Raw genomic sequence first — 15,744 nt, forward strand, 5'->3', positions numbered from 1 at the left:
CAGGACGAGGAGGAGTGTGACCACGACCAGCAGGAGGACTGAGGCTGCGAGCCTGGCCACACCCCACCCAGCGACGTACCAACCTCCCCCACTGGCTTTTAGGAATAAGACCTTTGCACACCAAAGGGGATTTTTAATTTGGTTTTTAACAACTCAGGGTTTTGTTTTTATTTTTTCCTTTTACTTCATTTTTGCTGCTCAGTTTTTAACGAACTGGATGGGAGCGGGTGGGGCTGGACGGAAGGCTGGGGCCTGGCCAGTGCTCCTGGGAGGCCAGCCCCACTTCTGCCAGGCCACCACTGCCTTCCCCTGCCCAGGAAGCCAGGGGTTTTCAGCGAATCAGTGTCATGGAATAAAATCAAGTGCGAAGCGCTGCCTGGTGTGTGGGGCACCGCAGGGAGGCCGGGGTGGCAGGGGGCGCCTTGGATCCAGGACCAGGGACCGGCCTCAGACTTCACCCCTCACAGGTGAGCTGGGGTCACCACTCTCCAGAACCTTCCTGCCAGTTCCAGGATGATTCACAGAGCTGGCTGCCTGGCAGATTGATGACAGCGCCTCATTCTGGCTGATTAGAAATGTGATTAGTATGCAAGACAGCCTGCTCACCCATCACCCTGCGACTGGCGGCTGTGTCCATCCCCACCCACACCACTTCCTCTCTGGCCGCCAGCCCCATGTGGCCTCAGGAGGGAGAGTGTGGGACCTGTGGCACCCCCTCCCCAGTTCCTAGGCCAAAGCTGAGTGGCCCTGTCCATACCCCTTGGTGGGAGCTAGTGCCTCAGCACCTCTAGTCCCAATCCTGTGCCCTGGCAGCCCCAAGGGAGCACGGGGACAGAGTGAGGGCTGGGCCAGCCAGCGGAGAAGAGGGCCCTCAGATGCGCCTTCCCAACCAGGGAGGGGAAAATGGGCTCCTGGTGGCCCTGGCCTGGCCCAGCGTCATCCTGAGCACCCACTGATCTCATCATCCTCGGGGACCCAGGGACAGAGACGGCGCGCCACCAAGTGGTGCTCTCGAGATCCCCATGGCCTGACCTCAGCCTTTGCTCCAGCTTCCCTGCCAAACTGGGCAGCCAGAGGCAGGTTTCGCCGAGAGCTGCCGGAAACTAGGGTGAGAACCATGGTGCCCAAGCTCCTACCACATCGTTTCCTGGGGTGTTGGTATTGACGAGCTCATGTGACCTGATCACAAAGAATTTTCCTCAAAGAACAATTAAATACAGAGCCTGGGAGCTCAGGGCAGATCAGAGCCCCCATGGAGTGGTGCCCTCAGGGAGGCGGTGGGTCAGAGGGCAGGGCCTCCCTCTCGGGCAGCATGGACCCAGGCCAGACACCCCTCCTTACTGCCCCAGCACCCACCCAACCCCACTGGTGAAGCGTAGCTGGTGAAGTCAGCAGGGAAGATCTTTGCTGCCTGAGCCTGCTTGGGAGGCAGAGGCTGGCCTCCCGTTGATGTCCCTAGAGCGATGGGGCCACAGCAGCCCCTGCCCGGCCCACCCCACTTAACAGACCTGGAAACTGCACCCAGAAAAGAGGCAGGTCTCTGCGCAGGTGACAGCAAGTCTGTGCCCAGTCAGCTCCAGGGCGTAGGCACCCCCCTAGCAAAGTGCAGAGGCTGGAGAGTGTATTCGCAGTCAAGAAGGGACAGCACCCAGAAGAAGGTGCAGGCAGCAGCCCCCATGGGTGAAGGCCTGAGGATTGAAGGTCCCTGACACGGCTGTGGACGTCTGAGGCCACTGGGTCAGAGAGGACGTCCAAGGTGACGCTATTGGTAGGACGGGGTGGGTGACCACGGCACCTGCGTGCCAGCCGGGGAGTTGGCAGTCCATCCTAGGGCAGGGCAGAGCCACGAGGGTTTTATCAGGGCCGAGACATGATACCACCTCTGGTCTCCCTCTCATTTATTCAACAACAGTGAGTGCCTCATGTGCACAGAGGCCTCAGGGAGCAGCCTGGTGGCTGTTTCCTGGTCAGGCCCCAAGGCAGGGCTGTGCTTGGTCATTGGAGGGAACTGGAGGGCAGAGCGTTGGGGTGGAAGGAGCTAGAAGGAGATCCACGGGGGCTGAGGCGCCAGGCTCAGCTTGGCCTGTCTGGTAACGCTGAGGACTTTCCTGGAAGGGTTTGAGCAGAAGAGGGGACCTGCCAGCGTCCCTGGGCTGCGTGCTGAGAGTAGACGTCGGGGCTCCCATGCCAGCTGGGGCCAAGGGCCAAGGGCCGGGGTGGAGGGCAGAGTGGGCAGGAGCTGCAGGGGTGGTGAGAGGTAGTCCAGTCGGGGGCAGTAGTGAAGGTCAGGCTGACAGGATTTGCCGAAGGAGTGGGTGTGGGTGTGACAGGAGGGGTGAAATGCGGCAGAGCCAGCGTCGGGCGGGGTGTCCTGGGGACACAGCCCCAGTTTAAAGCCTGGGGGGACTCAGAGGACTGACCGTCTGAGGTCAGGAAGATGAGAAGGACGAGCCCAGGGGGTGGGGTCCTGAGGCTTCAGGAAGATTCCTGTCTCTTCACTGCAATGGAAAGAAGCCCCACGTGAAGTGGCTTTAGGAGGAAGGGAATTGATTGGAAGGCTCCCGGGTCGTATGTGAACTAGCAGAAAAGTCCAGAGCACGGGGGCTCCTCCAGGTCACCTGGGGCCCAGAAATCCAGTGCCTGCATGGCTCTCTGTCTCCCTTCTGTTCTGCTGCTTCCTCTCCTCCTGGTGTAGACGGCTCTGGAAACGTGAATTTCTGTATCTTGCAACCTGCCCTGCTGGAGAGAGTGTGACACTCCTTCCCAGTTCTAGCCAGTAGAGAATGGAGCTGGTGCCCACCTGCAGCCCCAGGAGAGCGATGTCATGGTGCAGAAGGGTCTCCTGGGGACCTGTGTGCTTGGGAGGGATGGGCAAGAAGCTGGGGAGCAGGTCTCAGAAAGATGAGGCCGCGGGGGAGACAGCCCCAGTTGCCCCCTGCAGCTGCTCTGACTCCAGAGCAGTGATGGGCCACCAGGCAGGAGGCTGGAGGCCAGGTGGGAGGGGCTGTGAATCCAGGTGAGAAGAAAGCCTGAGAGAAGGAGCAGATGCCAGGTGTCCAGACAGACCTGACACAGCTGGGTACTGAAGTCACAGACAAGCATGGGCTCCCGACAGAGGAGCAGTGAGGACAGCCCTGGGGGAGTGGGTGTGGAAAGGATGGGGTCAGAGAATGGAGGTCAGAGAATGAGGCCGAGTCGTGCAGTGGGGTCAGGAGAATGTTGATGCTCAGCAAGGGCTGGGAAGCAGCTGCCTTCACAACAGCGGAGATGTGGAAACACCCGCAGTGTCCGTCAGCACATGAATGGATGGAGAAGATGTGGTGCATGGATAGAATGGAAGAAGGAAATCCTGCCATTTGTGACATGGAGGGACCTGGAGGACACTACGGTAAGTGAAATAAGCCAGGCTCAGAAAGACAAATGCTGCGTGTTCTCGCTTTGTGGAATCTAAAATCAAAGAGAGTAGAATGGTGGTTTCCAGGGGTTGAGCAGGGGAGAAAGAATGGGGAGATGGTGAAAGTATGAAGTTTCACTTAGGAGCTGAGTGAGTTCTGGGGGTCCGACATGCAGCCTGGGGGCTGTGGTTGATACTGTGTTGTATACTTGAAATTTGCTAAGCGGGTAGATCTTAAGCGTTCTCACCACAAAAAGAAGATAGTAACCCTGAGGTGGTGGCTGTGTTCCTTGATGGTGGTGATCATTTCACAGTGTATACGTATATCAACACCTTCAAGACCAACAATTCCTATTTGTCAGTTATACCTCAGTGAAGCTGATAATTAATAGAAATGGAGTCCGTGCCCTCCCCTTGAATCTGGACAAGCCTCTGTGGCTGCTAATAGGCAGAAACGTGGCAGAAGTGACACTGAGCCAGTGTCCAGGCCTGGCCCTAAGAAACTGGCAGCTCCTTCCTGTCTCTTGGAGTCCAGCTGCCATGTGGTGAGGAAGCTCAGCGACGCCATGGAGGAGCCCCATGGAGAGGACCCAGCTTGTCATCCGTGTGCCCGAGCCATCCTGGAAGGGGGTCCCTCGGCTCCCGTCCAGCCACCCCAGCTGAGGCCACACAGAGCAGACACAAGCTGTCCCCGTCCAGCCCTGCCCAAATGGCAGTTTGGACCAAATGAACAATTGTTTAAGGTTGTTTGGGGATGGTTCGTTACACACATAGATCCCAAGAACAGATCATCGATAGAACAGATCAATAGATAGAGTTTATAGTTGACAAAGGAAGAAGTATGTAACTTAGAAACTGGTAACTATCAAAATAAAACGCCAAGGGAGGGGAAAGTGGTTGCCTCTGAGATGCGCAAAGGCAGAGAGGGAGAGAGGAAACTGCTGGTTTTGTTTTGCTGTGACAAACCTCGTGGATCTATGTGCTACTTTAAACTACATTCATGTACAAGTTGGACAAAAAGAAAAACCGAAGTTAGAACCCCCAAAAATCTTTTCCCTTAGGAGGAACGGATCTACAGTTGGTTTAAAAGGCAGCTTGTACATTCAGCAGCAGGCGTATTAAAGAGTCCGTTACTCCAGAAACAGAAAATTCCTGCTGACGGGCACCCTGATACTCGCCCTCTGTTAAAATGCCGCCTGCGGTCTTCTCCTTACAGACTCGGTAGCAGTCTCAGGGTGACAAATCCTGGTGCTTCAGTGGAGCCCCCAGGGGCCATGTTTCTTCTGTGTCTGGGCCATGGCCTGGAGTCCAGGCTGAGGGCTTACTCCCTGGGCAGCTGGCCAGCCAGGAAGCAGCCGCCCGACCTGGGGAAGGGCCGGACTGCAGATGAGGCTGCCTCCAGCTGTGGCGGCTGTGCAGGAGGGCTGTGCCTCGGGCCCTTGCTGGGCCTGGACCACAGAGGCATTCAGGGGCTGGAGTCACAGACTTCAGGGTCATTGGAGTTGGGAGCGGGGAGAGTACTGAAGCTGAGTAATGATTTGAACCCTGGTGCATTGGAGGGGGAGGAGGATGCCTTTCACAATAATAAGGTTCTGGAGGTGCAGGGAGGGTATATTCAGCACTTGGAATGATGAGTTTGAATTTGCACATAACTGACTTAGGTTTGTAGAGGAGCAAGAAACTTTTCTCTATCCTTCTGGGTTGTTTTGCCTAGTTTAAGAATTAAATTCACATGAGACAGAAGAGCAGTAGAAAATCGGACAGTTTATAACAATGTATACATGGGAGAGACCCAGGAAAACTGAGTAATTCGCCAAAATGGCTGAAGCCACCACCTTAACTACCATCTTCAGCTAAAGAGAAAAGATGACGGGGGTAGTTCTTGGGACTTCAAAGGGGAGGTACCAACTCCCATGGAGATGGAAATGAAAATGATAGTAAACAAATGTTTGCCAACGGGACAACAGGACAAGGAGAGGACTCTGATCAAAAGGGCTTTGCCAGGTTCCTCCCTGCCCACCACACCTAGTTCACATTATGCTAAGTTATCTCTGGCGATAGCTGCTGCCTGGCACAGGCCTTCTATCTGAAATTCTCTTAGACAGTTAGGGGGAAGGTCAGTTTCTTCCTGAGTCTTTTATTCTTAAAAATAAGCCAAAAAGACGCGATTTAGGGTAGCAAATTCTGCTCCCCTCCAGGTTACAAATTTAAAACCTCATGGTAAGATAACCTCTCTGAACTTTCTCTGTCTTCTTAGGGGTTTGTAATAGTTTGGGGTGGTTTTTTTTTTCTTTTCAGTATATAAAGAGCCACTTTAGAGGGGAAATTTATTTAAATCATTTATTTTAATTAAAGTCGTTTTACTCAACCAGGTTCGTGAACACACACAATGTGTTCTCTGATGTTCATAAATCGTACACTGCTCAGTTCTGGAAAGCAGTTAGCCAAAAATTGAAAAAGCAACAGAAACTGCAGTTCAAAATAGAATGTGAAACAGAAACTCTCCTTAGCATATTTCACCATAATAGGTTTTCAAACTAACCTAGGTGCTATTGCAATAAAATCGTCCTCCTGGCTGTTGTGACATAAGATCAAAGTTAAATTCCTGAGGACGGTTCCAGGAGTCCTCGACTCTCCCAGGCTTTCATTTCCTCAGGTTCTGTATCAATGCCCAAACCACCTTTCAGCCACGGAGTTGTCCTTCATACGTCACCCTCGGAAGAAGGACTTTGATCTGTGACTTGCTGGAAAGCCGCCTGCCAGCCCATCCCTGCCCCTGCCCCTGCCGCCACCGCTGGGCAGAGGGGCGGCCGGGCCTCTGCCAACTCTGCCGGGAGCTCAGCACCTGCCTGGCCGAGTGTCCCTTCTACCCCTGCACCCCCTGTCTCAGGCAGGCTGAGCCCCCAGGCTCAGTGCTGCAGACGGGGCTCTGCGCTGTTGAGAGTCCTCCCAGGAACTCCTTGGAAGGGGGCCTGAGATATCCCCTCCTTGGTGGGAAGGTCCCCTTTCCTGTCCCCAGCCAGGTACCTGAGCCTAGTGCTTTGTGGAAGGGGGGTGGCTGGATGTTGCTCTCTGGGAGGTGGAACTGGCCCGAGGGAGGCTCTGCCTGCACAGCCCCTAATCAGCAAGTTTTAACATTTGCTTTCGGGGAACGAGCCACTTGGTTGAGCATCTGGCCGGTTGTCTGGCTTTCAGACACTCAGGCTGCGACCCCCTCGCCAGTGTTCCAGACCTGCCCTTTCCAAAGGTTAGGGCTTCGCCTCCTCCCCGCCCCCAACCCTGCTGTCCTCCCCCTCCAGAACTGCCTCTGCCACCGGGCCCTGTGCTAATGAAGTCCCCGCGACAGCCCTGTGACACAGGGACTGTTAATTTTCCCATTTCCCGGATGAGGGAATTAAGGCTTGGAGAGGTGAGTGCCGAAGCACACCCAGGAAGCGGTGGAGACTGCAGTGCAGTCCAGGTCTGTTGACTGTTTCAGATCAGTGTTGCTCACACTCTTCCTGCATCACTTTGACGAGGGCGAGCCATAGCCACGAGCTGCCTGCACCATCACTGATTCAGATCATTTACTTAACATTGTTCTTTAAATGAGCTCTGTTTTTCCTCGAGTTTATTCGAAAAGGAAGCTTCTAACTACCAGAAATGGAAGACCACCATGTCTTGCCATAAATAGAAGGCATCTCTAGATTTCGAACAAGCGAAAAAAGCAATATGATTAAATTCTCCTTGGAGCCTGTGCCTGCCGGGACTCTAGGTGTCAAGCATGCTTCGTCTGTCTCAGAAGGCAGGTGACAGAGCTGGGGTGCTGTTACAGACATCGCAGAGCCAACGGAGAGTCTCTCCTTGACATTATCACAAAGGTCGGGGGGAGTTGAAAAGGTAATAACTTTCTCATTTTGAAGTTCAATGCGACTCCGTGTCTTGCCTGCATACCAGCGCAAACATCCCCCATGCCACCTAGAACAATCTGGAGGACCACACTTTGGAAATCTGTGTATCCCACACTTTGGAAAATGCTGGTTAAAGCGAAAATGGGAAACAGGAGCAACAGGAGCACCTAATCTTCATCAAATTCCAAGATCCTTCCTTCCTTCCTTCCTTCCTTCCATATAGCAAACATTCAGAAGAATGCATGAAACATGAAGGTATTTTTTAGAGAATAATTATGGTTTTGAACACTGAATTCACCACCACCCAAATCAAGAAATAGAAGGTGGCCAGGGTCCCCCCACCCCACCCCACATACCCTTTGCCTTCACAACCCAGCCCTTCCTTCCCCACCAAAGGGAACCACTGAATTCTTTGCCAATCTTTTCTCATCCAAGTTTTATCTGCAATACGGTTTAGTGTTGCCTGTCTTTGAACTTCATGTCAATGCAAGACGGGCTCTGCTGTCTGCATTCTTCTATGATTAGCATCTTTCCCTCAGCATTGCTTGTGAGATTCAGTTAATCTGATGCATGTAACAAATACCCTCAGCATTTCTGTTGCTATATAGGCTATACCATTTATGAAAACACCCAACGTGTATCCTTTCATCCCCCCGATAACCACTTGGGCTGTTTCTGACTTTTTGCTGTTGAACCGGTGCTGCTTTAAGTGTTGCCACATACATCTGGGACCACGGATCCTCCACGATATTTACCCACGAGGAGAATCGCTACATCATCTGAGAGGCACATCTTAGTGTCACTGGAGAACGCTCGTGTGTGCAGCTCCAGTTCCTCTGCCTCCTCTCCGGTGCATATCGTGCTCGGGCTTTTTGGCCTTTGCCATCCTGGGGGCCTGTAATATCGCCACCGGCTTTGTTCTGCCTCCGTGGAACACCTTTTCAACGTCATCCTGTGTGAAAAAGCTGTCCCACAGGAGGAGGAAAGGGAGCTCAGGCGGAGGCAGATCCAAGAGTGGTGGGCTGAGAAACAGCAGCTACAGGAGAGGGATTTGGGGGAGTGGGTGTTTTGAGGGCCAGTGTAGGGAGGGAGCCAGCAAGGAGAGCAGGGCCCAAGGAGGGGCAGATCCTGAGAGCCAGAGTGCAGAAAGTGCCACACCATGTCCCACATCCCTCTTCCACAGCGATCACCTTCTCTGCCAGCAACTATGCGACCTGCCTCTGTGGGCTCCCCCTCCTCCACCAGCACCCCTCCATTAGCATCCTGGAGGTGAACTCCACAGCCCAGAATCCTGCCCTCTCTTCACGCTCAGCCTCAACGCCCTGAAGCACAGCCCTCTGCACCTCATGCCAGGCCTCAGTGTCCAAGGCTAGTATAATGGGCTCCCTCTACCAACATTTGCCTTCTGGGGCCTTCCTTTGGGTTTTGCCACCTCTCCTGACCTCAGATGCCGACCTAGTGCTGACCCTTGTGTGGGTCAAGATTCCCAGTGGTGTGAGAACCAGTGACGTGGTATAGTGTAATCCCTGGGGTCCCCAGGTGTGCCCCAACATGTGCCCTCCAACTCCGCTGAGCCCCACAACATATCTCGGCAAACATTTGTCTTCTGTGGCCCCATGGACACCCTGAGGCCTGTGCTGCCTCTGGTTCCTTCCGAGGGGGCCTCAACAGGCCCTGCCAGATGTTCTCCATCAGGGCCCATCTGCTCCTTGCAAGTGAAGAGCCTGGGTCCCTGGGCCCGCAGCTGCCAGCCTCACACAGGCAGGGGGCTTCCCCCTCCTGCTGTCAGTGCCTTTGTGGGACCCCTGAGAACTCTCGCTGGCTGACCTCCACATGACACCTTCTGTGAGCCTGTGACCTTGCGGCCAGGCCCCTGCTGCGCTCTCCTGGGCACCCCTTTCTGGGCCATCCTCGCCCAAGACATGGTGCAGCTACTGCTCTGTGAGCAGCGCTGACCTCCCTGTGACCAGCTTTCTTGATGGCCCCTCACTCAGGAGGCTGGGAGGAAGGACAGGTGGCCCAGCCTCCTCTCCTGGCCCCAGAATGACAGGAGCAGGCAGGACCAGAGACGGGAGACGTGTCATCAGAAGTGCTGGCTGGGCCGGGCTGAGATGACCTCTCCAACTCAGTGCTCACCCAGTGCCCGCCTACCTGCATGCTGGACCCCAAGTGGTTTAGGAGGCTCAGCACACCCTGATCCCAAGAAGTCTGCCCAGTGTGGCACCAGGGAAAAGAGGGCAAAAAAAAAAATCAGGGAGGCAGGCTGCCCCGGTGGCCTTGCAAAGCCGGGTCGTAGCCACAGACTTTGAATGTGGACAGACATCCTTTGATTACTGCAAGTGATGTGGGGTCTGTGTTTGGTCTCAATCCTGCTCAGGCACGTGACAAAATTCACAAGAAACCGAGGCAGATCATAGCAGATGATTGCTTAACGTCATCATAAGAAGAGCATTAAAAGGGGCTTCACACTACACACCTATCAGAACAGTCAAACTAAAAATAGTGACAATAGCAAATGCTGGGGAGAATGCAGAAAAGCAATGAGTCATACGTCGCTGGTGGGAACGGAAAATGGCGCAGCCATTCTGCAAAACAGTTTGGAGTTTTCTTTCTTTCTTTTTTTTTTCATAGCCTTTATTTATAATAGCCCAAACTGGATCAGCCCAGATGCCCCAGGACAGGTGATGGGTAAACACTCTGTGGTCCACCCATCCCGCCAGATGCTCCTCAGAGATACAAAGGCGTCAACTGCTCACCCATGCTTGGATGACTCTCCAGGGAATTATGCTGAGTGAAAAAGAGCCAATCCCAAAAGATGGCAGGATCCCATTTATATAACTTATTTGAAATGACAGAATTGTAGAAATACAGATCAAGTGTTAGGGACAGAGCGGGGTGGGAGGAAGGTGAGATGGTTATGAAGGTGTCTGTGGGGTCGGAGCTGTCCAGTGTCTTGACTGTGATGGTGTTACGTGAGCCCACGCATGTGATGAAGTGGTATAGAACTACACACACACTCGCCAATGAGTGCGTGTAAACTGGGGAAATCTGAAAATCTGGAGATTGTTTCATTGGGGGAAACTGGGCAAAGTTTATGAGGGATCTCTCTGTATGATTTCTTACAACTGCCTGTGAATCTCCAGTTATGTCAAAAACTCCAATTAGAAGGGGTTGCTGGGAAGTCACTGGACTGAGGACTGACTTAGAGTAACAGACCTTTCACCTACGACCTGGTAAAAAGAATCAATTAATCAATTAAACGCCTTCCCAGCAATTAGTCTGCCCTGACCTTTAGCCAAGAATTTCCCTGCATAGCAAGAGGATGCAGAGGGTAGAGGGAGCTATGAGGGCGTTTGACAGAGGCCAGGACTGATTCCTGGAGGGGATATGTTTTCCATAGAGGGAGGAGGACCCAGGAACACTCTGCCTGAGGGGATGGCATGGTGAGGAGTGAGGCTGGGCTTGGGGATGCTGGTGGCCGATGCAGGCCCACTGGTTTGGGGGACCAAACCCTTGGCTCAGGTGGTGAGGACGCCCGAGCACAGATGGAGCTACCATGGTCTGCTGGAGGGGGCAAAGCTGGGAAGAAGAATTTTCTTTGAAAAGAATTTTAGATTGTGGCCAAAAGCACAAGGTTAAATTGAGCATCTTAACCATTTTTACCAGTTCATTACAGTAGCGCTGAGTATGTTCGCATTGTCGTCGACAGATCTCCAAAACTTTTTCAGCTGGTAAAACCAAACCTCTAAACCCACTCAACAACAGCTCCCCACGTGCCCTCCTCCCCGGCCCTGGCAACCACCGTTCGACTCCCTACTTCTATGCATGTGACCACTTTAGATACCTCACATAGATAGAATCTCGGTGTTTGCGTTTTGGGGACTGGCTTATTTCACTTAGCATCACGTCCTCATGGCTCATCCATGTTGTAGCATGTGTCAGAATTCCTTCCTTTTTAAGGTTGAATAATATTCCATTGTACAGATGTGCCTCACTTTGTTGAGCCATTCATCTCTTGAACCCAATGAACCCAGACAAATGGATAAACACAGTTTATGCTTTGGAACCCAGCCTGAAACCTCTCAGCTCCTTATCAGGAGCTACAGTTGCGGGCATGCTATGGAACGAAGAGACTCACCCCTGGATTCCACCGACCTGTCCAAGGGAACAGAGATCAACCTCATGTACGGGTCTCTGGGCCCCACCACGCCAACGCCCTGTAAACAGGCACACTCCCCCCAGCCCCATGCCTATGTACACGCAAGCTGGTCCAGCCCAGCCCTCCATAATTGGAGACAAGACAAGGCCCACATTCAGTTGTCGCCACCAGCCACACCCATTTCCAACGCACAAAAACTCTGGGCCCAGGTTCCTGGACACCCACTCCAGCCCAGTGCATGACCCACCTGCCCAGGTCAAGTCTGGCGAGATGCCCTTGGGTGGCGAGGCAGCATCAGGCATCAAAACTCAGGCCCCTAGCCCAGGCCCTGTGCTTCCCACCTCAGCTCCTTCAGCACCCAGAGTCCAGGCTGGCCACTGCTGCTCTCAGGAAATAGTGAACAACTCAGGTAAGAGACGGAGGGTCGCCCACACTGCGGGAGCAGAGGGTTGGGAGTGGCCGTCAGAACTTTGCAAATGCTCCTCACCCAAGGGCATGTGCCCCCTAGTCCCCACTTTACCCTGGGGAGACAGCTGGGGACTCTGCTGTGAGGGGTGGACCTGCCTTTCTCAGGACCCCTGCCCTGAGGCTCGCTCAGCCACACCCTACCACTTCCCTTCTGCCAGCATAGCTTAAAGTCACAAGGCGGGGTGGGGTCAGGGTGGCTGCATGGGGCACTGGGAGGGACAGGGAGCCTTTTACAGACAGGGAGAAGTCCTCCCCTGCTTTCAGCCCAGGCAGCTTGTAGTGCAGCTGGTACCCTGGTGTTCTGTGTCTCCCGACTCCCAGCCTCGCTGTCCTCCCGCCATCCCACAGGCATGCAGGGAGCCTGGGTGCTGTTGCTGCTGCTGGGCCTGAGGTTACGGCTCTCCCTTGGGGTCATCCCAGGTAATCAGGCCCTCCCAGCCTCCCCCGAAACTCAGGGTGCTCCCCCGCAAGGCTGACCCAGCCTCCACTGTCTCCTTGGCCAGTTGAGGAGGAGGACCCGGCCTTCTGGAACCGCCAGGCAGCCCAAGCCCTGGACACCGCTAAGAAGCTGCAGCCATCCAGATGGCCGCCAAGAACCTCATTATCTTCTTGGGGGACGGTGAGTGTGCCAGGCCTGTCCCTCCTAAGTAACCCCCACAACCAGGCCACCCAAGGCAGCTGTGTGGACACAGGTCAGCCTTGGGGACTCAGGCCTGACACGAGGTGCTCCTTCAGGGATGGGGGTGCCCACGGTGACAGCCACTCAGATACTGAAGGCGCAGATGGATGGCAAGCTGGGACCCGAGACGCCCCTGGCCATGGACCACTTCCCCTACCTGGCTCTGTCCAAGGTAAGGGCCCGGGGCCTCAGGGAGCTTCCCTCCAGAGGGGTGGATGAGTAGGGAGCCAGGCAGGAGGGAAGGCCCCAGAGGGTTGTGCCTGAGTTAAGGGCTTGGACAGTGAGGATGGGCCCCAGGTCCTGAGGCACGATCCAGGTGTCTGCCCCAGACTGGAGCTGAAGGCATCTCTGTTCCCAGACATACAACGTGGACAGACAAGTGCCGGACAGCGCAGGCACAGCCACGGCCTACCTGTGCGGGGTCAAGGCCAACTACCAGACCATCGGTGTGAGTGCGGCCGCCCGCTATAACCAGTGCAACACGACGCGTGGCAATGAGGTCACCTCCGTGATGAATCGAGCCAAGAAAGCAGGTGGGTTTGGGGCCGGCATATGGGGCAGGGGCCAGGGAAGGCTCAGAGACCTCAGTGGTCCACCCTCACCTCTGCCACCCACAGGGAAGTCAGTGGGGGTGGTGACCACCACCAGGGTACAGCATGCGTCGCCAGCCGGCACCTACGCGCACACGGTGAACCGCAACTGGTACTCGGACGCTGACATGCCTGCCGAGGCGCTGAACGACGGCTGTCAGGACATCGCCACGCAGCTCATCTCCAACATGGACATTGATGTGCGACACATGGCAAGCGGGAGGGGCAGGGCAGAAGGGATGGGCCCACACTGGCCACAGTCCCAGGCAGCCAACAGCTGAGCCCTGGGGCCCAGCAGGGTCTCCAGGGGCTTGTGGACCATTTAGAATGTATAGCAGGGGACAGACCATTCCCACAGGCCTGGTTGGGGAGCTAGGGGATGTCTGAGGAGGGGGCCAAGGGCCAGCCAGGCCCCAAGCCCACCTGCCCTAATCCTCTGGCCCCAGGTGATCCTGGGCGGAGGCCGCAAGTACATGTTTCCCAAGGGGACCCCAGACCCTGAGTATCCGAATGATGCCAGCCAGAACGGAACCAGGGTGGACCAGCGGAACCTGGTGCAGGAGTGGCTGGCCAAGTACCAGGTGATGGGGGCTCTTGGGTGCAGGGGTAGCGGGGACAAGGGCAGGGCTGCAGGTCGTAGGGCCACGGGCTGAGGTCTGGTTCTGCCCCTCCCAGGGTGCCCAGTATGTGTGGAACCGCACGGCGCTCATCCAGGCGTCCCAGGACCCCTCTGTGACACACCTCATGGGTAATGACCCTACCCACCCCACCAGCCTGCCCTGCACCCCCGGGTCCTCACATGGCCAAGCCTGCACAGACACGTGGCTGCCATGGACCCTGCCACTCTCCAGCCTGCCCGTCACCCAAATCCCCTTTCCCACAGACCTCTTTGAGCCAGAGGACATGAAATATGAGGCCCATCGAGACCTCACCCTGGACCCATCCCTGACGGAGATGACCGAGGCGGCCCTGCGTGTGCTGAGCAGGAACCCCAGTGGCTTCTACCTCTTCGTGGAGGGTGAGTGAGTGGCAGCCCCTCCCTGAGCAGAGGGGTGTAGGCAGGCTGGGCATCACCTACCTCCCACGTGTCCTCCCTAGGGGGCCGCATCTACCATGGTCACCATGCTGGAACCGCTTACCTGGCGCTGACCGAGGCCACCATGTTCGATGATGCCATTGACAAAGCCAGCCAGCTCACAAGTGAGGAGGACACACTGACCCTTGTCACCGCTGACCACTCTCACATCTTCTCTTTTGGTGGCTACACACTGCGTGGGAGCTCCATTTTAGGTGGGTCCAGGGAGGGTGACAGTTGCTGTTTCCTAAATTATATGGTGCAAATTGCTCTGAGCCTCAGTTTCCTCATCTGCCAATGGGGTCATCACAGCAACTGCCTTGTAGGGTTCTTGGCACGAAGTACCTGGTCTTAGCACACAGGGGGCGCTGCACACGCCGTGGTGAGCGCTATCACAGGGCCCCTCTCCCGCAGGGCTGGCCCCCAGCAAGGCCTCCGATGGCAAGGCCTACACCTCCATCCTGTATGGCAATGGCCCAGGCTTTGCACTCAGCCAGGGCTCCCGGCCTGACGTCAACGAGAGCCAGAGCAGTGAGTACAGCGGGTCGGCAGTCTGGGGTGGACCACGGTGGGAACTCGAACTCAGTGGGAGGGAGGAAGGAGGCGGCCCACCCTGCCTGCGCTGAGCCCCCACCCTCCGTCCAGTGGACCCCGCGTACAAGCAGCAGGCGGCCGTGCCCCTGTCGTCGGAGACCCACAGTGGCGAGGAGGTGGCAGTGTTCGCGCGCGGCCCGCAGGCGCACCTGGTGCACGGCGTGCAGGAGCAGACCTCGTGGCGCACGTCATATCCTTCGTCGCGTGCCTCGAGCCCTATACAGCCTGCGACCTGTCGCCCCCCCGCCACCTCCACCGACAGCGTGAGTTCCTGGCCCACAGAGAGCACGCATCCCGGCCCCACCTCTGCCGCGAGCCCGGGGGTCACCGATGCCGCGCTCCCCGGGCCCGCCGCTGGGCCGCCGTCCCTGCCGCTGCTGGCCGGGCGCTGCTGCTGCTGCTGCTGCTGCTACTGTCACCCACCCACTGACCGCCCCACCCACCCCAGGGCCCGGGACCCCATCGCTGCGTCTCCTGCTCACTCCGCCCGGGGTTTCCCTGCACCCGGGCCGGCGAATCTCCATCTCCAGGCCCCACCCTGGAGCTCCGACCCGGGCCCTACCGCCTGGCCTTTCCCTGCTGACGGTAAAGGAGCCTCAAGTGGCACAGCGGCGCCCTGGTCAGCCAGCGGCCGCGCGAGGGCCCGATTGACCTGGTGCCCTGGAGGCCGAGGCGATGGCTTTCCTGCAGCATCCGTGGCCCTCAGCTGCTCTCAATTGCCCGCCCCAACCTCTGCGGCCCAGAAAATCTTCGGATGCACCCTGGGATCCGAGACCTCGGACCCCTGGAATCGCCGGAGAGGGCGGCTTCCTGCACCCCGCCCTGCGGGTGCCTTGCTGGCCCAGGAGGCTGCTCTGGCCAGGATGCCCTGGGGGTGCGGGGGGCGGTGAGTTGA

At 56.3% G+C, this 15,744-nt stretch overlaps 1 pseudogene; it reads left to right on the forward strand.

Moving 5' to 3' along the window:
* The first annotated feature begins 12,198 nt into the window (after positions 1-12,198).
* Positions 12,199-15,744, forward strand: LOC139083199 (intestinal-type alkaline phosphatase-like; annotated as a pseudogene).

Source organism: Equus przewalskii, chromosome 5, assembly GCF_037783145.1.
Source record: "Equus przewalskii isolate Varuska chromosome 5, EquPr2, whole genome shotgun sequence".
Taxonomy (NCBI): Eukaryota; Metazoa; Chordata; class Mammalia; order Perissodactyla; family Equidae; genus Equus; species Equus przewalskii.